This window comes from Dermacentor silvarum, chromosome 10 (genome assembly GCF_013339745.2).
Source record: "Dermacentor silvarum isolate Dsil-2018 chromosome 10, BIME_Dsil_1.4, whole genome shotgun sequence".
Taxonomy (NCBI): Eukaryota; Metazoa; Arthropoda; class Arachnida; order Ixodida; family Ixodidae; genus Dermacentor; species Dermacentor silvarum.
In genome coordinates, this window is record NC_051163.1 from 96698399 (window position 1) to 96723545 (window position 25147).

The following is a 25147-nucleotide window of genomic DNA, read 5'->3' on the forward strand; positions in this document are numbered from 1 at the left end:
TCGGCCATTTCATTTAAATGTAATCCGCAGTGTCCTGGTACCCATAATAATTTTACAAGATTCAGCTGGGGGGAACTAATGTTAGAAACGTCTTTAGAGCCGGCGAATTTGTTGAAGCTGTAAGCGCAGAGCAGACAGAAAGGGAATCTGTTATAATTACCGCGCTGGATTCATGTAGAGGGAGTTTACGCAGTGCAAGAATCATTGCTAAGAGCTCAGCTTCAAATACGGGAGCAAAATCTGGCAGTCTCAAGGAGAATGACCAGCCAAGTGACATCGAGAAAATGCCCACACCCGCCTTATCGTCGTTCACAGAAGCGTCAGTGGCAATTATGTTAATTGTGTGTACGTGTGCAAGGTAATCTTGCAATAAATTATTTAATAACCTGACTGAATGAAACTTAGGGTTCTGTGGGAAAATTTCATCGAATTCAATCTTTAAATTCTGATTTGAGTCATACGATGGAATAACGTCTCGAATTTTTACATTTAAACTGTCTAATTGTTTTTGTACAAAAATAATCTGTGGGGTGTGAAAACGTGGCCAATGAGCTAGAAAGAAGGAGTTTGGATCGTTTATAAATACATACTCGGATCGTCTAATTGAAAAACTGTAAAATTTTAGAAATGTTTGTATCGTTAAGATGCGGAATCTGCTGGACAATGTTGGTAGGCGCGCTTCCTGATGAAGAACATTGTTTGCTACAAACCTAGGGAGTCCCAGGCACAGGCGCAGGGCTTCACGCTCCAAAAGGACCAGAGGCTTAGTTTTTTAAGCAGGGCTTCCTGAGAATAATACACAGCCGAATTCCAATATTGGACGCATGTACATTTTGTATATCATTATGAGGGCGTCCCTGCGTAGCCCATACTTTCGGTTGCTCAGTCTGCGTAGTAAACCTAAAGCACGCTGTGCTTTAGATGCTACATTTTCTATATGTGGACTCCAGTTGAGTTTTGCATCATAAATGATGCCTAAATATTTAAGAGTCTCAACCTGGGGAATTGGTTCTTGATTGTAAACTATATAGACTGAAACCGGATCCGTTAGTGGGAACACCAATATTGCGCTTTTACTTACATTTAATGTCATGCAAATTGATTGAAGCCATACCTCAAGCATACTCAAGTATCTTTGCAATTTTTGGTATAAAGAATATATGTCGTTATCGGCCGCGAAGAATGCAATATCATCTGCATAAACGTAAACTTGCACGTCCTGATTGGCTGGAATGGAGCTCATTAATATGTTAAATAATATTGGAGATAAGACTGCTCCTTGGGGGACACTACGAGTCTGTTTGAATTTAGAGGAAGAGCAGCCATCCTTAAAGCAATAAAATTCTCTTGATCTCAAAAATTCTGCCAACCACGCAATAATATATTTTGGGACATTATGATTCCGTAGTACATTCAGTAAAACTGTATGTTCCACGGAGTCATATGCTTTAGCTATGTCTAATGCCACTAAAGCAGAATATTGTCTTCTTTTTCTAGCGAGTTGTATGCGGCTCTCTAAATCAGCATGGGCACACCATATAGAACAGTCAGCTCTGAAGCCTATTTGATTTGGATTCAATATTAAATTATCCGACATCCAGACAGTAATTCTGTAATGTAGAATCCTCTCTATGATTTTGACCATATTAGAAGTAAGAGAGATAGGTCTAATATTTTCTATGGTGTAACCTAATCCTTGTTTTTTAGGTATTGGGATTACTTTAGCTAGTTTCCAATCGTATGGTATCCAGGCGTTGTTTAGAGAATAGTTTATAATGCTTAGGAGGTCACAAGGAGATATTTCGAATAAAATTTTTATCATATGCACTGTAATTCCATCAGGACCTGGAGCTGACAAGGGTAAGTTTTGAATTACTTGAGCTAATTCAGGCACAGTAACTTCGTTGAAGTCTGACGTTAGGGCTGGTTTTTGCAAGTTTTGTGACATAGACGACATGAATCTACGCTCAAGGCCTTTTGCAATCTGTTCTAGTGATTTTATCATTTCATCTGATGATAGAGTTACAAAATCAATATTAATTGGTGGTGGCAGAATTTTTCGATTTCGCATATATCTAAACAGCGCCTTTTGTTTTGGGATTTGAAAGGAAATCATAGTGTTTCCTATCATAATCTTCTTTAGATTTAGCTACTGTGCGTTTAAATACAGCAGCGTAAATTTGTAATCAGCCCAATTTTGGGGGGAGTGGTTATAAAGTAGTTTCTTCCAAGCTGCTTTTCTTCGTCTGTAGTCGCGTGTACAGTCTGGATTCCACCAAGGACTATGAGAGGCTCTCTTGGCAGACTCAACAATAAATTCAGCTTCTTTGTATGATCGTTTGATTATAGCACAAATTTTCATAGGTTGCGTTTCTTCGCGCTCCTCAGAATGGTGAGCCAAATGTGCTTTTAAATCATTTCTAAATTTATTGTAGTTTACGAATACTCGGATCTGAGAGCACGATGGTATTAACGGGCAAGCAATTTCAAATATTATTGGACAGTGATCACTGTTGGTGGCACAGTCCAAGGCTGCCCAAGATGAACTAGTGAGAGATGAACTTATGAAACTTAAATATAAGGCTGAGCGCGACCGATTTCAAATAAATGTAGGAATTCTGGTGTTGAGGCAAGTCATATGGTTATCTATTGACCAATCCCACAAACGTTTGCCACATTGATCTGTTCGGAAACCCCAACACGTGTGATGGGAGTTGAAATCTCCCACAAGGATTTTATCCTTGCACCATGACGACACCGCGGAATCCAAACATCGAGTGTCTTGCACACCCGCAGGGAAGTATACATTTACTAAAGTGAATGGTAGGCAGCCCGGTAAGGTTACATCTAAGGCAAAAATTTCACTTTCAGGGGACATATGTTTATATGAAATCTTCACCTTAAGACTAACTTTATTACTAATGAAAATGCTAAGCCTCCGCCTTTCGAAGGACGGTCTAATCGGAAAGATCGGAAGTTATTTATATGAAAAGATTGATGTGTTGAAAGCCATGTTTCTTGCAGTGCAATAACATCCGGGGAGAATTTCGATGCCAAATACAATAAATCTGTTACGGCAGAGTGAATGGATCGGCAATTCCAATGAAGAATTTTGAGGAATCCTATGGTTGCGAAAGGATTGACTCAGTAACTGCTTTATTTAAAATGCTGTCTTTTAAAAATCGTTCTTTGTAAGGTTGTCTTTGAGGTATTTTTTCGTCTTTGAGTGAATAAGTGAAGTGGATGTTTTCGACAAGGGGATCTAGATCGCTTTAGCGATCGTGGGTCCATGTCCATTTCATCTGAGCTTTCTGAATCCACATTGATGCCTTCACTGTGGTTCTTGCTTACATCAACAGATGGACCAGCAATTTGATCATCTTGGGACGTGAGTTTAGGCGCTACCTCTTCATTTGATGTTCCTGGACACTCAGTAATTTGCGAAGTCATGCTAATAGCTGCTGTTGTGCCGAATATCTGCGCCATCTGGTTAGTTAGGATTTGTGACAAGGACTCACAAAGGTTTCCAGCTAGTCGCTCCATGGCCTTCTCCATTGCCCTTTCGACTGCATCAGCAATAGCAATTGACAGAGACGCTTCCGTGGCGATTGTATGACGGGCTGTGACAGCTGCGTATCCCTGTGTTCTAGCCTGCATTTCAGATATGGCTTCTTGACGAGAACAACGTCTTCGTTCAATGATTTCAAGAACTTGTATTTCTCGTGCCCTTGCCGAGCAATTCATATCATCAGCAGAGTGACCTTCATTGCAGAGGCAGCACTTTTCTTCCTTGCTGGTGCACTCGCTGGAATTGTGTTCCTCCCCACAAACTCGGCACCTAGGAGCAGACCTACATCCTCTCATAGTGTGTCCATAGCGCCAACACTTGACACATTGGAGAGGACGAGGGGATAGAGGTTCCACTCGATAGATTAGGGGCCATGCCTTAATTTCTGTTGGTCTATCTGTTCCTGCAAAAGTTACAATGACCGATTCAGTAGGAATTTTGCTCTTGTCTACCACACGTCCGCATCGATAGACTGAAATTGCACCTGCTGGAGAAAACATCTCTAATATTTCTGTTGGTGTCATGTTAACATCAACACCACGCACCAGCCCTTTCACACACGCCAAGTGAGGTGGAATGAATGCCCTTACCGGATTTGAAGCAAACGTGGAACACTTAAGAAGGTCTTGTACACAGGGCTGGTCTGGGGAAAAGCATAGAACACCTCCTCTGCCAAATTGGCGGACCTCTGTGATATTCAGGAAATGGGCTGTCGCCGATCGCAGTTCCGCCTGAATCGCTTTCGCATTCTTCATCCGTATGAAGCCATCATTGGTTGGGACGATAGCCACGGGAACTGATCTGACGCCGTTGCGCAGAAACAAATCCACAGGTAAATCCTGCGAGGGTATAGAGGCGGACCAGGGGGAAGCCCCTGGCCCTGGTGACGAAAATGACATCTGTCTGGTCTGATTGGCAAAAAAGCACTTTTAGACAACAAGTACTCTACTAAAACGGTTAACAATCAAAATAGAGTCAGAAACTACTCAATCCTTGGCCGCAACCCCCAGAGCCGAACACGCAGCACCGACTGGCCGAGGCTGAGGACTAGTCGCGGTGGCTTGTCCGGGACCGGGCGGCTCTCAGACGTGTCTGAGAGGCTCTCTCTCGCTGACGTGTCTCTCCCGCCCTCGTGTCTTCTACCTCTTCTTCTTCTTTTTTTCTCTCTGCCGCGCCACCTCGTGCTCTCTCTTCTTTCCGCGACGCGCCGCACATGTACTCAATGTCGTCGTCGTCATCGTTTCACCACAGGGATGCATGTTGCGCGGGATGGGTGCAATAGAGCACTGCACGGGCCTGGCCTTTCTTAGCATGTCTTGCTCCTTGTGGCCGCTTCTTTGGCTTGAGATCCTTTTGACGAGGTGCGTGAGTTGCAAAAGGGTGCGTTGTACTCTTAGGTAGGCTGACCGATCCGAATCCGTCCTTGTGAATGAGGAGTCCCAGTATTCGTAGCGTATCGACTTTCGGGATTGGCGTCCCGGTGAGGGTGACGCAGGGGCCAGGCTCTTCGTAGCTGGGTGGCCTGCCTCTCGTTCTTGCTTTCAGGACAATATGCTCAGACTACTCGGGGGCGCAGTGGAGGCCACAGTTTTGGAGATAGCTTTCGATGGTGTTTACGGCTTATTGTAGGGCGCTTTCTTGCCTTCCAATGTTCGCAGCTCTGGTCCAGAGCATGATGTCGTTAGCGTACATCACGTGACGCAGATCTGGTATGGTCTCCAGGAGTTTGGGTAACTTGATCATAGCCACGTTGAAGAGTAGCGGTGAGATGACCGACCCTTGCGGGGTGCCTCTGTTGGGAAGTTGGAAGCTTTCGCTGCGGATGTTACAAATCGCGACGATTCACGTGCGGTCGGTATGAAAGTTTCTGACGTAAGCGTAGGTCCTAGTGCCGCAGCCGGTGCCTTCGAGGTTGTTGAGATTTTGGAAAAAAAAAGATTAATGAGAGGTATACAAAAAATGTCGCAGTTGCACCTGAAAGGCAAAGCATCAATTGCGATAGCAAATTAGTAGAGAGCTATACGGAGTAAGGATAGTAGTTTTATCAGTTGTCTAAATTTGGACACATTCGCTTACTAACTGAATTAATAAGCATGATCTTAGCGCGCACAAGCAAACATGAATAGATCACACTCGATGACCGCACACAACCGCTGTGAAAGCGCTGGCGTGAGCGAGCGCGCCAGCAGCAACGAGCGAAGGTTCGTGTGGTCTATCGCTTCAATGGAAACTGAGCGTTGAAAGCACAGCGCATACAAAAGTAGGAGCCGTGTTGCAGATCGCTTTCAAGATATGATGCGCGCGACCGCCCGCCGCCGCGCGAAGTAAAAGTTGCTCGCAGAGCAAAAGCCGAACGCCCTCCCTCCCGCGATGCCTTCCCGCTTTCCTCCTTTCGCCTGCGAGATTCCAGTTCCCCTTGCGCCCAGTTGAAAGATAGGCATTTGGTGCCGCAGCTAAACGTCGCCTCCCCTCCCTCCTTCCCATCCCCCCACGGCCTTTCGCGCCACGGAAGACGTCGCGTTTGCTCTCCGCCATGCATTCGCTCCCTGTGAAAGCACCCGTCCCTCGCGTACATACAGCGCACATACAGCAGACAGCGCGCGGCGATGATTTTATCGCCCTTGGACTTTATACGGAACCTCACGGCGACGGCAGAAATCCGTTTGGAGTCTCAATTGCAATAAAATGCTAGATAAAGAGCATGTATAGTATACCTGATTAAATCAATCAGGCAAGGTGACTATTTGTCACCGCTCTGTTTCAAAGGGGATGACATTGAATCATCACAATCCCATAGAATTACATTATATGGCTCCCTTTGGGAGCCAGAGTTGTGCCAAGGATTGCCATCTTCGGATCCAAAGAGACGTGGGAATGCCACTCCCCGTACGCATAAAGGCCGTTTCACATGGTGCTATTTTCGTCGCACCGGAAGTGCAATTTCCGTCGCATGCGACGAAAATCGCAGTCGCAGGGCCGATTCTGCAATTTTCGGCTGCGACCAACCGTTGCGACGCTGCGACCAACCGGTTGGTCGCAACGTCGCAGCGATCGCTGCGATTTTCTGTCGAAATTGCACCGAGAGCTATTTCGCGGTCTGTTTTGGAAAATGGCGTCGGTCGCTCAACACAACGTTTATAGATACTTTTTTTGTCTATAAATATTGGCTAAACAAGCCTCGAACAGTGGAAATAATTGTGTGGAGCCGTGGATTGCGCAATCGGTACGTACCATCAGCACCGACACGCGAACAGTGCAGATAAAAACTCGTAGGTCGGATTCGGTTCTGTGATTTCTATGCGTTTGTTGACACGCTAGGTTGCTAATAACGCGACGCTGTTTTTTAGGTTGGCTTCGGGTGCTGATAGTACGTACTTTTGCGTGATTTTCCGTTATTCACACGCGCTGCGAGTTGGTAAATACTACGAGGTGTCCCTCACGGGAAGGCATGACCTTCGGATGTCCTAATTTTCTGGTTGTAGAAATAACTCGCGATATACGAAAACGCCACAGATTTATTGCGGTATGCTTTTACGGACGAAACAATTTAAAGAATATGCCACTACGGACAAATGATATGGTCAATAGGTCACGCTATACGCGCGACCATTTAGTTGCAGTCGGTTGGTTTGGGCTTTCAGGCGCATTTTCCCCAATGAATTATCTCATTTCAAGGTTCTGTTACTTCAGCTGCGAGACGCGACTGCTTATCAAGCTCGCAAAGCCGTAATGAATGTTCTACAATAGCATATTTAACGCTTTTAGTGGGAATAAACAGTATTGTCAATTTGTTTTCGAAGCAAAATTTAAACAGTTTTTTTCTCAATTTTCTGATGTATCATTTTTCTCCTGAAAAAAAAAACCCAATAAACCTTCAGTGTGTTGCAGACTTTGTATCCTTACTGCATCTGTATTAACCCTGACATTAAAAGGTAATTGCACATTTCGCTTACTTCAGTGCATCGAATTACTTTTGTTTATGCTGGTTGTAACATATCGCAGTACTCTAAGAAACTACTTCGCCATAAACATCCTTGCCTTTTCTTGCTTCTCTGTCTCTACTTCCTGTAAAACACATGCAATAATGCGAAAAGTAGGCAAACGCCTTGTTTTTATAAGCAGTAGATAACTCATTAAACAAAAGCAGATCAAAATTGTGCAGTGAAGTCAGCCGGTTGCATTCCTTCGTGTGAATGATAGCATCTTTTCAAGTGTGGGTGGGTCTTGCATGTCCACAGCTTATAAAGTGTGCAGACTCATCACGAGGCATAGGTATTGCCCATCAAGATGGAGGCAATGTTGCAATGAGTCTGCACTTACATGTATTACTGCATAAACTCGTGCAACCATATCCCATCATTACTCAGGCACGCTTGCACCGAGTCACATTCACCAAAAATCGACTTAGCCGAGCTTGCTCTGACTCATATTCACCAAAATTCTACTCAACTGAGCTTGCTCTGACTTATATTCATCAAAATTCTACTCAGGCGAGCTTGCACTGAGTCATGTTCACCAAAAATTTACTTGTCGAGCTTGCTTTGACTCATATTCACCAAATTTATACTCAGATGAGCTTGCTCTGACTTATATTCATCAAAATTCTACTCAGGCGAGCTTGCACTGAGTCATAGTCACCAAAAATCTACTTGCCGAGCTTGCTTTGACTCATATTCACCAAAATTATACTCAGATGAGCTTGCTCTGACTTATATTCATCAAAATTCTACTCAGGCGAGCTTGCACTGAGTCATAGTCACCAAAAATCTACTTGCCGGGCTTGCTTTGACTCATATTCACTAAAATTGTACTCAGGTGAGCTTGTTCTGACTACCACATGACAATATTCACTAAAGGTTTACTCAACCGAGCTTGATCTTACTCGTATTCACCAAAATTCTACTACGTCAGGCTCACACGAACTCAGACTCATGGTTAGTTCGAAGTCTTAGTGAGCCGACGTTTGAGTGAGTTCACCGTGCTATGTATACATTACATTATGTGACCGATGCGGTGAATAAGCAAACATTGCATATGAGTACGTGTTGCATCGGGTGAAATAAGGACAACTGTACACACTGCAGTTACTTTTCTAGAGTTTAACTGACCATTGCGTGAAAGCTTCACCTCATGTCGATTCAAGCAAGTGCATTGGATCTGCATCATATTTTTTGCCAATCCTGCTGGCTGTCATGGCCATTACTGGGTGGCCAAATTTTGTAGATTTCAGCACAAAGTTGAATAAATCCTTGTGGTGCAATATATTAAAAAATGTGCTTGCATCACTGCACGTATAACAAACAGAACATGATACAAACACATGAACAATAAGATGCACAAAAATGATGAATACATAAACAGACGGAATCAGCTAGCCACCACCTATTGAGAAAAAAAAAGCACAGGCCAATGCTGCAATGGGACTATGTATAACCATTGCCCTTGCCAGGTACATGGGCTTTAGGGGAAACACACGTACAACCTAGCAGTTACCTCGAGGTAGCAGCTATGGACACTTTTGCATTCGCAGCTGGCCACTCAACCACTCAAGTGTGTTCAGTGTGTACTTGTGCTTAGGCACACTTTTTATGGTCTCTATCTCAAAAATTTAATATGGCTCCTCAAAATTTTGTGAATGTTTGGATTCTGAGGCTTGCAAAGGTAAATATTTTTATTTTATTCTCGTTAAAGGTGAAAGCTCATACAAAAGCTTAGAGATATTGTCAGTGCCCCTCACTTTCCCTCAGAACATAAGTAGTCTGTTATTGAGATTCTAGCAGCTTTTCAACAGCAAGAAAGGGAATCAGCTTCCCCTGTTTTCAGCATTGGGTTAACGCAGGCAATTCAGGGAGGCACAAAGTTTTGCTAATACAATCGGTTCGGGAATACCAGATAAGATTGTGCCTTGACGCTTTCCTTGCACTTTCTTCTTTTGGTCAAATAATCTAGTTTGAAATGGTTCCAGTTGGCATGCTCTAACATTGGTCTAATATAGGTTAAGAACATGACTAGCTTAACAGACTGGGATGCTGGCTTTCATTTCCAGGAAAGGAACCATAGTGCCTGCTTCAGTTGCATATGTTCTTGCTTATCTGGGGTTTTCAGCCTCACGTTTAAGATAATGTGCTCAAGCCGGTAGAAGCAAACGTATGCTATTAGCGGATAGTTTCGATAGCTTCTTACTTTACACTTGCCACTAAGAATCCAATATTTTAGTGTTGGATTTTATTATTAAACAAACAAACGTACTCCTAACCAGGTATTTTAATGTTGGCCGTCGGGCTACGCGGCTGCGCTGCGTACTGCCGAATATTGACCTAAGTTTCTTGATACAGATTCACAGCACACCAACAGTGCGATAAACAGGACGAGAAAATAGACGACGCCCATGTCTGTCAATGATATGATACTACGTACACAAGTGACTGCAGCTCCTAAAAAACTGTGGTGTTGGCTTTTACGCCTTTCGAAATATTCAGAGAGCACTTGTATGAATAACTACAGCACACGCGCCGAGACAGACGAACCAAGCTGGCACTAAGATTAACGTTCACAACACAAATTCTATTGCACATTCAGTAATTACACACAGATCCTTTGCGGGTTCCTTTGGGGGCAGACGTGAGCTTTTGGGTTGGTGCTTGCTGCTAAGTTTGGTGGAATAATATTGCTAGGAGCAGGGACCACTTATGCGCAATCACGAGCAATATACACACATCCTTTTTTTTAGGAAGCTGACGTAAAGCACGGGTACTGCGAAGGCCTCTGCGTTGACAGGACGACTTCGCTGCAGCTGAATTCCGAATGCCGCATATGCGATGACAACAGCTATGAGGGCTTGTTGATCGGTCCTCTTGTAATTTGTTGTACCGCAGGAAGAACGACACGGGCATAAAACACACACGAGACAGCGCACAGCGCTGAACGACCACCTGCGAACAGCTGTTTACGTCCGCCATTTCTCCTCGTATTGAACTTCACAAACCGCTGTTGCGCACTCCAAAACAAATTAAACTTTGAAGCGTTTTCAAATTACAACACGCACGTATTATTTGGTCCCAATAAGGAGAGGACAATTATATTATAACGCGTACGTCTTTTTCATTACATTAAAAGAATTATGCTGCGTGTGCGACAAAATCTGGCAGCAAGCAACCCTGGCCGTCGCATCAGTCGCATTGTTGAAATCGCACCATGTGAAACGGTCCTAAAAAATCGCATTGCGACGCCTGCGATCGCACAGATTTTTTTCGCTGCAGTCGTAGCATGTGAAACGGCCTTAAGGGCCGCACTATCTCACGACAATGTCAGCAGCGCTTTTTTTTAAGGCGAAAGCTTTAGGTGGGCGTGCTGGCAGTGCCCGTGCTGGCGGTGGCCTTGGCGGTTACCTTGGGGCAACTGCGCCGTGACGAAAAATGACCGACGTTGCAAAGAATAAAATCACGTCAACAAATGCTTGGATAGACGTCAAATTTCCCATGGAGGTTTCTGTAAACCAAGTAAATTAGTGGCTTCAAAAAGAAAACTTGGTACACTTCTGTCTGGGTGGGAATCGAACCCAGGCCTCCGGGGTGGAAGAGGAGCATGCTTCCCTGATGATACGGCTGTTGCATGGTCCTGCCTTACTAAAGGTTTCACTAGTGCGTACCTGATTGCACACGTCACGTGGTCAGACAGACGCCCTCGTGCCATTGCTCGCGCCTTGTTACGTTCAGCGACCAGCGGGGGCAGCGAACTTGGAGTATTTCCTGATTGCCTGTGACGAATCAATTCGGGAAGCTGAAAAACATCCCACGGGAAAGATCAGCGGCGACACCATGCCTAGACACGCTTCAGAGAATACGTGCTTACTCGATGTTACCCGGGTGCCGACCACGACGTTAGGAGGAAGAAACTCTTGGAAAAGGGCTGCTTCTACGACGCTTTTTCACAGCCGCTCGACGGGCGTGCTGGCCGCCAAGGTCGTTCTCCAAACAAACCCGTCGAGGGTTGGCCCATCCCGGGAACCCAGACGCGTCAGTTTGAGTCGCGTCTGGGTGATTGAACAGTGTGTACCTGAGGGCACTTCTCCGAATGTGTTCAGGGAACAAAGGCGCCGGGGGATTATGCGCACCGTCTCCATCAAGGCGGACCCTTCAGTGACTCCTGACACTCACATTGGGGGGAGGTGGGACCGCAGCTTGGCCAGGAGGCTTTTAAGTGGACTTTTGCGGCTCATTGAGAGCTCTCCCATCTGCCCTGAGATGTAGTAGTTGCTCTTCCTAGTGCTCTCCCATCAGCTCCATCATGTTACGAGAACATCATGCTACGAGAACAATTTACGGTGCTCCGTACTCCAGCCAGTATGTGTATCCCCATGTCCTGTAAATAAGTTTGCCTTTCCGATGTAAATAAACCCTCTGTTCCGTTTACCCTACCTCTCGACCTCGTACTCATAACGAAAGAAGCAACCCTGCTCGTCAACTCTGCTCGGACGACGGCGTGGGACCGCTAAGCCTCCGTGTGACGCCCCGGTAACGTAGGCCAGCTACCCGTTTCGAGACGCACCGGTGGCGTAGGCTAGAGAGCGACCCTCAGTTTGACGTCGGACTCCGAGACGACGACCCCCAGCTCCTACAGCCTTCGTCCTCGTCTTCTTCTACCACTCGCTCCGATGTCACTCATCTTGCCAGCGTTCCCATACTACCCCTCCCTCTGCGAAATCGCTGACGGCACTGGCCCACTACCAGTAGGTGCGGTGATTTTGGTGAGTTCTGTCGTGCGCTCCGATTGACAGTTGCCACAATTCATAAACGTATCTTAATCGTGGCAAAAAGTGTGCCAAGTGTGCAATCAGGCTTTCGCCTTAACGTTTTACAAATGTGCAACACTTGCTTAATTTTTATTTTGGTATCTTTTTATTCTTTACTATGTTGCGAGTACAAGTCATGATTGGCAGTCATGATTTTCAATGAAACAAACGTCCCAAGCAGGGATAAAACCGACGGGAGGTCTGTTGAGCCAATGCTTCCTGCTCGAGATGCAAGCACCATGACGCTTGTGTCAGGACAACAAGAACATCCTCATGATTACGAGCCTGGATTTGACGCATGAGTGAAAATGCAGCGTGTGACGAACACATGCACTGGGGCGTATTGGCAACGTCTGTGAGCCTGTCAAAGTTCTATGAAAAGCGTGAAATACAATGCTAAGCTTTCATAGATTAGCTATTATTATTAGGCATGCATGCGAGCATGGTTCGCTACAGCTGAAAGATACTTGCGCAAGAGTGATAATAAAATGTGTATTCAAATAAATCAGGCTAAAGATGTGAATGCGCGTATTCAAGAAACGGGGTCCACTTTTCTGAATGGTCTCATGGACAATTGGCCCAGCAGCATGAGCAGGATGGGGTCCACCCAAGCCGTTTTAGTAGCAAAGCTTTGTCAGACTTTCTGTACCAGTAGCCCTGCACTCTGTCCATCCATCTGGAGAGAAGCTGCATCCAGCAATGCCACAAGGAGACTTGGCTCCTTCTTCATGGAGTGCTTATATAGACTCGGCAGGAACTCGGCTTGGAACACCTCCAAGTCTCACATTTTTCCGCTTGGTTTGCACATTTCTTCTCTATTCTCAAGCAGCACGTGGGTCCTTCCATAAGACCACCTCCTGTCTGGAAAACCAGCCCTGCTCCTTTGCAGAGGCACAATACCGACCAGCCGACCAGAACCTTTCAAGGAGTTGGCTTCGTCCTTGTTGGCGGTGTATGCGTCCACTACAAGGAAAGCAAGTCTTGGTAGACCTGGGACAGCCTGCCTTCTCCCATTTTCAATGAAACAAGTGTACCAAGCAGGGATAACACCGACGGGAGGTCTGTTGAGCCAATGCTTCCTGCTCGAGATGCAAGCACCATGACGCTTGTGTCAGGACATTTGTTATTGTGGGGTTTAGAAAAAGAAAAATATTTACCCCTGCCTGCATGTGTCAGGACAACAAGGATATCCTCAATGAAGCATGAGAATGCTTCTGTTGTGAGCTCTTCTATGGGGGAAGGAGAGGCCAGCACTGGAGAAGCCGCTGTGCAACCGGCTGTCTGCCAGCGTGGTGACAGTGAGTAGAAATTGCTGGTATCGAAGAAAAGACGGTGGAAGGCTGCGGCATTGCGCAAGGAAAGAATGAAGCTGTGACCTGACTGCCGACAAGGAAGGTTAAGTTCTTGCTGCGACAGCTGTGAAGTTCTTGAAGTTTGCTTATCCTTTGACAGCATTTTAATCCAGAAGCAGACACGCATTGACAGTGGAAAGTGTGAGTCTGCTTCTTCTACCATTCCTGGTAGCAAGCTTCAAGGACAAGCCAGTTCCTATCATGGCATCATCTGTGATAGATTTGACAAGGTGCAGCGTGAGAAGATGACTTTGACAAGATGCAGCAGGCAGCCGAAATACTACGTGGGGGCCGCTACAGCTGACTGGCTGCGAAAGCTGTAAGCCAGGAACAATGAAATACGGGGATGATCACAGACAGTCTTGGCACAGAGGCTGGTGACCCTGCTAAAGCTGGGCGCATTGCCTACGCACGACGCAGGTGTAGTGAGGCTGCTTTGACATCCAGCTACGGGCCTGCCAGCTCTGATGCACGGGATGTTTCTGTAGAATCTGATGCCAACGCAACCAGAGTTACTGATACTGTAAGTGAACTGCATGGTTGAGACAGATTACTTAAATGCAAAATATTATAATTCTACTTTTTTCAAAGAAAGCTTTGACTAGTGGTGCAGCGAGGGCAAGCACATAGTCACAATAATTACGTCTAACAGAAGTGAGTTCGCAACATAAAAAAATTCAACAGACACACTTAAGACTGCTTACGCGTGGAAATGCGAAAGCATTGTAATTTGTGTTCCCCTTGCTTCGTATTCTGAGGCGTGCTTCCGTGGGCGACCACGTTTCACAGCTGCCGCTGAGCTGGACGCTTCGGGGAGCATCCCTGTAGACATAGCACCGATGAAATCCTAAGAGCAAGTAACGCGCGGGAGGCAGCGACGGGAAGTGTGCAATGGCGCATGCACTAGGTACACCTCATTTTATACACTCATGATTTGGCGTCGAGAGTGCATCGCAGTAGACACAGCGCCGATTAGATCCGAAGCAGAAGTTACACGTGCGAGGCAGGTGACGGAGGCAGTGACGTGACGTGTGCAATGAAGCGCGCACTAGGCACAACTTTAGTCAACCGTAACCATGATGCCACAGTGGCATCGGAGAAGCGTGATCGTCTCGCAACCCGGAGGCGCGGGTTCGATTCCCACCTAGACTGAAATGTACCGAGTTTTCTTTTCGATTCCACTAATTGACTTTGTTTACAAAAGCCTGCCTGACAAATTTGACGTCAATCCGAGCACTTTTCACATGTTCTTACTCTTCGCGCCGTCGGCCATCTTGGCACCATCTTTCGGTCACGCCGCCGACAACAACGCCGGATTTTCGCTTCATGGGGTATGTGATTCTTTCGGATTAATGTAAAGCGTTTGAGTATATTAGGATTACATACGCCTATCTTCATGGTCGTACTGTAAAACCAAGAGGCACGGAAAAGCGACCCAAGCAAGCGTACAGTGGCGCTGGCTGTGAAATGGCCGTATTCTAAGAAGGGTGGTGGCTTGGGCTAGTTGGTTTTCCTTAATCCTAAGTGGTGCAGCGAGAAGAAGGACAGAGGGACACAGAAAATACGAGGACGAGCGCTTACTGCCAACAGAAATTCTATTGTTTGATAAAAAGGTTATATAGAAAAAAGAAACAGAAGGAAAAAATATGCAAAATGCGACATCAAACAGAGATACCATCACCCTCCACTGTTCGCGCCGACGTTGTCTATAACTGCAAACTTCCTTTGCGATAAGGCCAGGGATGGCTGACTTATGCATGGCCATCCTTCACGTGTCATGCTCTATAGCTGCTTTGACAATATGCGCGTACGGTCGTCCATGTGCGGGCATCCATGTGCGGATGCACCTCGGCGTTCGAGCAAGAAATTCGTCATTTTTATGCGCATGCACGACCAGAAAACAGAACACAGAAAAAAGCCGCTGCATCAGATTACATAAAATCATGCCGCTGGGGGCAGGAAGCAGCGGCTTAATAAAGAAGGAAACAGTTTAATGAAGGATTACTCGGTCACATCGTGGCTGAGTCACAACAGCGGCCAAGCGCGCCCGCGTGTAGGGCGAGGCTGCCTCGGTGTTCTCCGGCTACGGAGACGGAGAGCTGAACACATTGTACCATCTGGGGTGGTACGCCCCATACAATGGAGGAGCGCAGCCGACAGCTCAGGGACAGCACTCACACCACACGCTGGCCACAATTCGATTCGCATTGCTGCATTGGTACACAGGTCTCCGTACACAGGTCCATATCGAGTGCGGCGTGCAGTTACTTATGAAATCGCGCCACTCAGTACCAGTGCCTCACCTGCCCCGAATTTCACCGACGTTGTGCATGTCGCACGGCTAAAACCGTATTACTCTGCTGTTACCACCGATATTTAGACGCACCGGACGGTGCTTCTGCCACCGGGGATAATGATACATGCATATTGCGTGTTTCTTGTGGATGATGCGCGCGGGGGCCCCGACGAAGAAGACGAACTGCTTCTTGCTCTCGAGCTGTCTTCTGAACTGGCCGGCGCTGCAGTTGTCTCTGGTAAATATACTTTGTAAATAGTCTCCAGTGCTTAATCCTCCGTTCGCGTAACAATATTCTAAATTCCGAATATTTTGAATATTGGAATGTTTTTATTCACCGATTGCGCTTGAGCCCTGTCCATGCATTCAATAAATTTCCTAAATGTGTGCTTACTTCTGCTGCGAGTTTTATGGAAATGCTTGCTTAGTGATGTGAAGCTTTACGGGGTTGTAACGACATCACATGTTCTGCTCGAAACAGACGCATTCAGATGCATACTTGTGCAGATTGCAGTGAATGTTTTCATTTCACGTCACGCGCAAGAGCGTTCAAGCGATTTCATGCAGCGCTACTTCTGGCGCGGGCTTTGCCGTAATGCTTGTTGCAGTGCGGTGAAGTTCGACAAATTTGTAACGATGTTGCAGAATGTGAGCAAATTTTATGCTCTGAGACTGAGTGTTGTGCGAAGTGGCAGCAAATCTTGACATTCACCTTATGCACAAGCGCACTGCGCATGCATTCGTTTTATCTCTTCATGTCCTACCAGTGTAACAGGGTTTATCGCAACGCTTCTGCAGTGCGGTGGAGTTGGACAAGTTGGCAACAACGTCGCTTGATTTAGCGGAATTTCACGCTCTGAGACTGAATCTTGTGTGGGGTAGCAAATGGTTACATTCACCTTATGCGCAAGCGCACCATGCATGTACTCATTTGATTTCACGATGGGTTATACTACCGCAGGCTTTACCGCACCGCTTGTGCATTGTGGTGAAGTCTGAGAAATTTGTAACGACGTCGAGTGATATGGCCAAATTTCACATTTTCATTTCGGAACTGAATCTTGTGCGCAGCGGAAGCAAATGATTCATCATCATCATCATCGTCATCAGCCTATTTTTCTGTTCACTGCAGGACGAAGGCCTCTCCCTGCCCCTGTCAGCAAATGATTACATTCACCTTATACACAAGCGCACTGTATACGCATACGTTTGATTCCATGATGCCCTGTTTTTGCCACGGGCTTTACCGCAGTGCTTGTGTAATGCTCTGAAGCTTGATAGAGTTGTAATGAAATTGCACGGTTTGATCAAATTTTATGCACTAAGAGGCTGACTTTTTTGTACAGAGAGGCATTGAAACTTAAACAGAGCTTACATCTTCACAGGTAGTGGTGCTTTTCCAAGGTCAATGGTAATACTGTGAAAGTTTATTTTGATGGTAGCCTTTACAGCATGAATTCTAGCTATGCGGTTCAGCGTGCAGATGCAGTCATCAGCCATAGCTTCCGCATTGCGTACGACTTTTTCCAATGTTTTGCTGTGCTTCTGTAAAGTGTGCCTGTTCGTTTGCGTTTACGCCTCACATAAAACTTGAACGTTATATTCTTACAGAAAAAGAGCTTAGCAGGAATGTGCGTTGAAGAGCCGGGCAAGCATTGCAAGTCAAGCCAACAAACTTGTGTTCTAGCGTTTGTGAGTGTGTGCATCGTTTGAACCTCAAGCGTGAACATAATTTCTTAGCGCCTTTCAGTGATGACGAGTTTTACGGCGTGGTTACAACGAGTCTTACGATGTTTGCATAGAAATAATTGCGCCTGCTTTCGACTTACTATAACTGTTCAACGCCTGGATGGACAAGTAGCGCGTTTTACAAACAGCACTTCTAGTGCAGGGTATGAGACTGCGTTCAAGAAAATCTGCAGTTATGTCTCATGACGAATAGTTATTGCTGCTTCCCAATAAGGAATGCACGGCACCGCCGTTTCAAAGTAACTTCTAAAGTACGCGCGTTGGGTGCTCGGACTGATTTGTGGCCACGCGTGGTGTGAGTGATGTCCCTATGGTGCCAGCTGCACTCCTCCATTGTACGGGGCGTACCACCTCAGATGCTGCAAGATCTTCAGCTTTCCGTCTCCGTAGCCGCAGAACAACGACAGGCAGCCTCACCCTAAACGCGGGCGCGCTCGGCCCCTGTTTTTGCTACGCCACGATGTAATTGAGTAATACTTTATTAAATCGTCTTTTTATTTATTAAGCCGCTGCTTCCTGCCCGCAGCGGCATGATTTTAGATAATCTGATGCAGAAGCTATTTTATGTATTCTGTTTTCTGGATGTGCATGTGCGTAAAGATGACTTTTCTTTTTGCTCGCACGCCGGGGTGCATACGCACATGGATGCTCGCACATGAACACACATGGACGACTGCACGCGCATCATTGTCGAAGGAGATAACATGACACTTGAAGGATGGCCATCCACGGGTAAGCCATCCCTGGCCGTATCGCAAAGGGAGTTGGCAGTTATGGACAACGTCGGCGCGAACAGTGGGAGGTGATGTATCTCTGTTTTATGTCGCATTTTGCCGTGAAGTTTGTAAACGTTTATTTAACTAATCGCGCCGCACAACACCTAGCATGCGTTGTGCTGCGCGATAAGTTCTATCAACGTTGACACACATTACGGCAACACTTGGGGACTCTAAAGCCAGTATGCTATCGTTAAACGATAAACACAGTGAATCAATAAAAATGGTTTTGGTGATGAGGTGAATGAAAACAGTTCAAGTCATTTTGTACACAATTCACAGCACTGTGCAAAAAAAGAAAGAAACACTGGAAATTTCAAGGAACCCCTAGCAGATATATGCATCTTTACGATGATAGCATGTATGCCAAAGACAGTACCAGCTGTAAAATCAAGACATGCGCTTCAACTCCTCACGGTCTGTCGCTCCCTTTCGTCTCAAGTTCAGAAAGCCCTGCGAGCTCCCTCTGCTGCAGCGTTTTTAGCGCAACGTGCCCCTGTCACTTCGTCAGAGCCAAAGCAGAGAAAAAATAAAGACACAACCAGTTTTATACCCGAGCTTGACGTCAGACATCACCACTATCGAGAGGCCCGCAATGCCCCGACGTGAAGCAAGCTCTACCTCTCCAACTGTTCCCTGCGTCCATGCAGTCCTTTTGCACATGTCTTGCTTATAATATAAGCAGAAAAGTTATGCACAATGTATGTAAGCCCCATGCAGAAATTATAGTTCTTATTTAGATAGGAAAATTGACAGTGTACTCACCCATTAAAACTTGAGCTTTTTATTTTTGGAGTTTCAATACTGAATAGGCGTGTCTCAATATCGAAATTTTCTAATTCGAATCGACACCAATATTCAAGAAAAAGTACCTTTGAATACCGAATCAAATATTGAAACTTTCTAATTGCTAAAATAGTGAAATGAAAAGTTCCGTGGAGTCTGTTCGGCAGCAATACTCTTGTTTGCATTATTGAATAAGTGCAATGCCTTTAACAACCGGATGTCAAGTCAACTAAGAAGCTTGTAAACGAGAAACAAACGAAAGTGCGATCATATCCGACTCACGATTACAATGACACTAATAAAGATACAGGATGTTTCAGCGAACACTTTCAAAAATTTTTAAAGGTTGCCTGTGGCCGATAGCACGATTCTAGTTCATGAGCTGGCCTACTCGAAGAGGCGGACATGAGTTGCACAAGAAATTGAAGTGCACAATCGACTAATTACCAAAAGTTCACTATTTAAGTTTTTACCTAATTACATTGTGGTCCATATTGCAATTTAAAAATTGTTGCCGTCGCAAGGCGGATCCACTTGGAACGAATTCTCAGGATGACACCAGTTTCGAGATATTAATTCCCGAACATTGCGTAGCAATTCATTGGCGTTCCAGTTACTTTCTTAACAAAACATCGTTTTATGCATTGAAGCAAAAAGTAACTGGAACGCCAATGCATTTCTACGCAAAGTTAGGGAGTTAATATATCGAAAGTGGTGTTGCCCTAAGAATGCGTTCCAAGTGGATCCGCTTTGCGAACTCCCCGGCTAGAATTTGTAATTTGCAATATGGGCCACAAGATAATCAGCTAAAATTTAAGTAGAAAATTTTCCTTAATTAGCCAATTATGCATTTCAATTTTTTGTGCAAGTAATATCCACCTCTCCGAGTAGACAGCTCATGAACTAGAATTGTGCTATCTGCCTTAGGCAACCTCTAAAAAATTTTGAGCGTCTTCGCTGAAACACCGGGTATGAACAGCATGGTCCCAGCCACATGTAGTAAAGTATAGAACTCATTGAAGGAGCTAAGGACAATACTGAAGCCCCGCCTATAATTTTGAACGAATCCAAACATATGGTGAGACTGACCAAAAAATAAGTTGTTTTGCCTAATTAGACACAGCAAACGCAAAGTCTGCCAAAGGCAAGACGTCTTACCCAACTATTGTGTGTAAATAAGCTCCTTCGCTATCATGGGCTATCAGTAGCTATCATGGGCGTAAACTTGTCGTTGCTTGAAGTAGGACGGTCGGAAGCTGCAGCAGTGTCGAATCGTGGTTCGGGCGTAAGAGCAGCTACTCCACACTCTTCCAAAGGGGACAGCAAAGTGAGAGATACACCCTCAGGAAGCACTTGCAGACACGAACCAAAGTTCAGAAGGGGAAGCCACGCTCGATTTTAACAAGAGTGACAATGGAGCTGGGTAGTGCGATTTGGCGTGCCAGGAGAACGTCGCAAAGTGGGGACACCACGTAAGGACCATCTCGAAGTGGAGGAGAAGGCGACATGAGGACGTAGGTCGCAGCATCAGGTTGCAGGCGAACAAATTCAGCAGAACGAAGTCGGGACTTGTGGTCTTCGGTCGGGTCGGCAAAGTAATGGGGCAGTTCAAGGCGAAGGGTGCCGGTTGCACAGTCAATAAGTGCTGAATAGAGCAGTCAGGAAGTCGATTCCAAGAATCACTTCGTGGGGACACTCGGCCAGTACAGTGAACAGGACTAACACAGGACGACCGGCAATGGTAACACGGGCGGCGCACATTCCCATCACGGCTGTTGTACTGCCATTAGCCACTCGGACGGCAGGCGACTCGGCAGGTGTCAGGACTTTACGGAGAGTAAAGTATAACCGACACCTGAGCTCATCGAAGGGCTTGAAGTACATCATCAACAAAAATTTCAACAAGGTTCGGTCGAGGAGGGGTCAGCAAGGTTTTACTGAAGCCTCACCTCCGGGGGCGCATTGCTTAGTTTCCCGAGAAGCGGCCCGCGTAGGACGGGGAAGGGGCGTCGAGGTTAGGCGAGCGGGACTGACGGCGTTGCGGCGACGAGCGGCTAGTGGTGTTTCCGAGAGGGAAGGCCGGCATATGGTGAGGGGCGACTGACCAGTCTCGGTCGAAAAATGGTCGAGGCGAGGAGTTACCAGCGGCTACTCTGGCGGGAATTGACCGAGACACAGCAAATGCAAAGTCTGCCAAAGGCAAGACAGGATTACGTGGGCCCAACATTGTGTGTAAATAAGCTCCTTCATATGCTTGTTCAGGAACTGAATGATGGCACCGTCGAATACGACTCCAAAAACTCTGCACCAGGTTGAATCATACGACTAGAGTCCTCCATTTATATCGGTATTTCTTCTTGTAGATTGCAAGAAGTGTTGACCCTTAAAGTATTGGAACAATACAAATACTATTCGACAACTTCAAATACTGAATTCTCGAATCGAATACGAATTGAAGAGAAAAGACTATTAGTTTCATATTCAAATTTCCGAATATTTGGAATATTCGAATATGGCACACCACTATAGTATGAAACTATAAGGTTGGCTTGTAATCCCAATATATAGCGAATTTTAAAGAAAAAAATCATCAGCCCTTTCCCTGTCGAGTAAATGGGGGTAAGCGAAGCTTGTCGTGTGTGTACCTGACCTACTACTTTTACTTCCCTTCCCTACTACTTGTCCATACCTTAGCTACTACTTTTCCTTCCGTTTTGTGCAACTCTTCCTTACCTTTTGTTGTACGATTCTTCGCTTGTCGGTGTTATCGCTTGCGTTCGATGTCTCAAGTTTGCTCAGCGGCGTGGTTAGCAGCATTCGCCTGCCATTGCCGCTTGCGATTCTTCGAAATCACATTGCTCCAAAAGTAAATCTGTCCGTCACGTAAGACAATGAATGGCTCACACCCCCTTAAGCAATGGCTCATATACCCCCGTAAACACTGCCTCCCTAGTATGACGACAGAAGATAAGTGAACTTCTACGCTGGAATGATGAGAGGCAACGCGGCCAGCTCTGGAAGACGACGACGACGACCAACGCCGGAGCAGTGGCACGAGCGCGTGCCGAGCACGAGCCCGAGCGCAACCGGAGGGCGCTAACTAGCCAGACGGCGGAAGAAGACGACAACGCTCGAGCCAATGCTGATGATGATACTGCGTACACGTACACCAACCCCTACACAAGTAAGCTTCGCTTAAAAGTGCGTTAGCACCCACATCCGGGAAGCAAACCATAGCCACGTCCAGTTTCCTACCCTTGACTGGGGTAGCAAACCGTTAGATTGGAAACAGGAAGGGAGTATAAGGATGAAAAGAGAGAGAGAGAGAGAGAGGAGATAGAGCACAGTTTCGTGCACATTTGAAGGTTCAGACCAAATTTACACATGGTCGCCAAGACCTGTCGACTTCAGGTACTGCAACAACGCTTTCGTGGATTTCTGTGCCATCGACGCGTACAGCCATACTTCAAGAATCTTCATTTCCGAAGATGGTCTAGAGTCCAGCCGGTTCAATGCTGTCCGGAGAGCTTCACGCTCTACGTGGTACTGGGGACAGATACATAACATTTGTTCAATTGTTTCTACAGTTCCACAAGAGTCGCACATAGGCGCATCCTCCATTCCAATGCGGAATGAGGAGGCCTTTGTAAATGCCACTCCGAGCCAGAGGCAGTACAATACTGTCGCCTCAGAGCGGGAAACATGATGGCACTTGTAGCTTTAAGGATGGATCAAGTCTATGGAGATGACACTTCAGGAGGTTAGGAGATTTGTGTCTTATCTTTAGCCCCGATATGAAGCTCAAAACTGGGTCATCTTTAGCTACTTTAAGGTAGCATTTCACAGTTTGCCTTTTGCCCTATATCACAGGACTCATGAACAGCTGGCATATGAGAAAAGACCACCATCAGCTTATGGCTAAAGGTCATGAAATTATATTTCAGTGGCTACGTGGACGTACCAGCATTGCTGGTAATGACCTCGCCGACGAAGTCGCCCGGTCTGCCCATCTGACAGCCCAGCCAGTTCCAATCTCCTTACTCAGAACTGATCCTGCAAGAAGGGAGTAAAATGCAGCAGAGGATAAGGAGGTGTAATTTGAGATTACATATTTAACTGGCATAAAATGGAGTTAGCTAATGCAAGGCAGGGATATAATTGAAGATTGCAGTCCTGCAACCGGCATAAATGTTCATGAAGATAATGATGACAAAACTTGGTAACTTGAGCATAACAATTAAAGTTACCGACCAGTCCAGATTGGATTCAAATTGTACTTAGGCACATAGGATGGCCTGTCTATCCTGCCAAATGGTGCCCTTCATGCCTCCCCTCACAGCAACTAGTTGCGGACGGTGGCGGTAACTGATACAGCCAAGGCGTACAATAATTCAGAACACAGCCTAGGTGACTTTCGAAGTATGGAAGACAGCAGGTTACAAAAGTGGTACACATATTTTTGTGTTTGAGAACAATTTCTGCTCCTGGGGATGGCAGTCATGTTGGATCCTATAGCTGTACTTCAAACCACGGTGTGTCACATATGGATCTGTCCTTGCTCCTTTGCTGTTCGACGTACTTTAATTCGTCCTGTATAGAGGCTACAAGACAACTGGAACATTCAGATATTGATCTACGCTGATCACTTATGACAATATGATCAAGGCATGGGAATCTTGATATGCAATGTAAATAGCTACAAAATGCTCTTGATGTACTCAGTGAATATGTACCGATTGCTGGTCCCCACCTATCAATAAGAAAGTCTTGCTGCAATCATAATACTAACAAGATAAGTAAATTGCGGTCAGTCTTCGAAACTGATTTCAGCTAAGAATCAACGCGTCAGTCAAGCTAAAAACGGAAGAGCTACCTCTCCTTACCCGTGAGATACATCATTTGGGTTCGGGCTCGAACTGACCTAAGTCGGTCTGAAAGTCACCCACCTTGACCATACTTAGTATGCAGAATTGAGCCAAGTACTGGTGGAACTCGCAGCACTGAGGTGACTACCTAACTCGGAAGTTTTGTACTGTGGCCATGTGTCACCTATCATGTACAGTTTCATCGAATGAGTGCTTAGTAGTGGGCTAGACTTGACGTCATTATCCGAGAAGTTATGAGGGGCAATAATGGAACTGAATCATGTATTATCTCAATTAAACTACTTAAATAGGATGCTCAGTCTAACACAATTATGGAGCTTCTCATTCTGTGCAAGCATGTAAGACAGCTACAATTACAGATCTCTCCATTGGTAGCAGCTCTTTGTTTTCATTTCTGCTGAGATACCCCCATGACCATGGCATTCTAAGGGCTCCTGCTATACGGCGCTGTACTTATATTACCACGAATAGAAGAATAAAGCTTCGCAGAAGTAACCATGCAGTGTCCCTGATCTCTTACAGGAAAGATCAGGGTCCCTAGAGGTTTACACAGACTCATCTATTCAGAGCAACGGAGTACGAGTCGCCGTCGTCATCCCATTTTAAGCATTAAAAATTGTTTTTCCTTTTTCTGCACACACCTCTCCGTTTGACACAAAGAAAAGCCTAAATACACAACTGAGCAACACTAATAATGAAGGCTATGAGGTCCTGCTGCTCTAAATTATTAGGAAAGTTGGTTAAAATTTTAGACATTGAAGAGAAGAGAATTGAGGGCATGGAAATTATAGACAGTTTGATGTGAACTTTTTGGTTCTGATTTATTACTGCACGCATATTCTAGGCTAGTATCTGATTTCATTATGATTAGAAACGAAATAAGTTATGCAAGGATATCAGCTGATGTGCAGTGTGCGTTATTAGAAAACATAGGCTGCGTTAG